At 37.1% G+C, this 1,440-nt stretch overlaps 1 pseudogene; it reads right to left on the bottom strand.

Annotated features, from left to right (window-relative positions):
• Positions 1-270: 270 nt before the first annotated feature.
• Positions 271-389, bottom strand: LOC120611911 (uncharacterized; annotated as a pseudogene).
• Between the last annotated feature and the right edge of the window lie 1,051 nt (positions 390-1,440).

Here is a 1,440-nt window from a genome sequence, read left to right as displayed (position 1 = left end):
TTTGAAACCACTTAAGAAACCTAATTTGAATTGCGAAAAGCTGCTGGCGCAAATCCAAGCCTTGTCCCTCAGCCCTGAGAAAACAGCTGTCTCACCATGCTAATCTCGAGATCTTTCTCTTTGCTGTTTTGTCTTTTATCTACCAATTGCTTAAAAAATTCCTATACAGTACTTTATTATTTTTTAACTCAACAGTATTTTTAAGACTAAAATACATGATAGATATCCAGCTACTGGAAACTTTGCGAAATCTTTTTTTATTTTTTTAAAAACCCACAGCACCTGGTCTTCCAAGGTGGTCTCCCATCCAAGTACTAACCAGGCCTGATCCTGCTTAGCTTCTGAGATCAGACAAGATCGGGCACGTTCAGGGTGGCACGGCCATAGATGACTTTCTGAAATCTTAAGCTTTGTCTATAAAGAATGCGAAAACAGGAAAATGAAGGTTTTAGCGACATTTGGATTTAGTTTGTTTTTAAACCCAAATCAAAGAAGATTACTTATACTAGGAGAAATGTGTTATCCAGAATGTTCTGGAAAATTGATTTTAGGGTCTTGGCAATATGTAGACGGAATCGTAGGAATCTCGGAGAAGTAGGAAACGTAATTTAATTTTTTTTCATTTCTGTAGATTTTGCGAGATTTGTGTTTAATTTTATTTGGTTTCAGAGACTGAAACGGTAAATATTTTCATTGTTAAACACTTGTTTTTATCTCTAATATATGCTAGGAACTTTGCCGTTATTATAAAAGAATTAAAGTTGAATATTGGCACAATGACTGACACATTACAGAGAAACAATCATTTGATTAATGAATGACTGATACCTGATCTTATTCACATAAGATTGTGTGCATTAGAAAAAAAGGGTTGTATGGAAAGTCACCTCACAGGGCGATCTGATTATAAATTCCTAAATGGGCAGGTCATGGTGGGTAGTCACCCACGGGCCTATAACTTCTTTAGTGAAAGATTTTAAGCTGGCCCATCATTGTCCATTGTTGTCGTGTATAGAGGTTAGCACCCCTTTGAAATACCTGGAAGAGGATGACGACTCTCAGGAGGGCACAGAATCTTGCTAACTCTCCTGTAACCCAATCCCCATCCAGCTTTGTCCAATCTTCCTTACGTCCCCTCTTTAATCTCAAATGCATAAAAGAAGTTGCAAACGTGTTACTCTCAGGAGCATTTGAAGTCTTGCTCCCAGGTATATATTGTCAGTTTGGCTCAAATAAACTATAAAAATTCTTTACAGGTTTAGACGTTTCTTACATCGGCAATTGAAAGTGTTTTACCCAACCCTGTTAGGAATAGGGTTCTAAGATTTACACATCAGGTTCCTGAAAGTCTCACGAGCCTCATAACTCCTTGTAGAATATAGTCTGTAGACTTTGCTCAACAAAGGCTTAATGAATACAAGTGTCTTTAATAAGAGATCT

Source organism: Pteropus medius, unplaced genomic scaffold (assembly GCF_902729225.1).
Source record: "Pteropus medius unplaced genomic scaffold, Ma_sr-lr_union100, whole genome shotgun sequence".
In the NCBI taxonomy this organism is placed as follows: Eukaryota; Metazoa; Chordata; class Mammalia; order Chiroptera; family Pteropodidae; genus Pteropus; species Pteropus medius.
The sequence above is the reverse complement of the archived record's forward strand: the minus strand, read 5'-3'. Positions and strand labels throughout refer to the sequence as shown.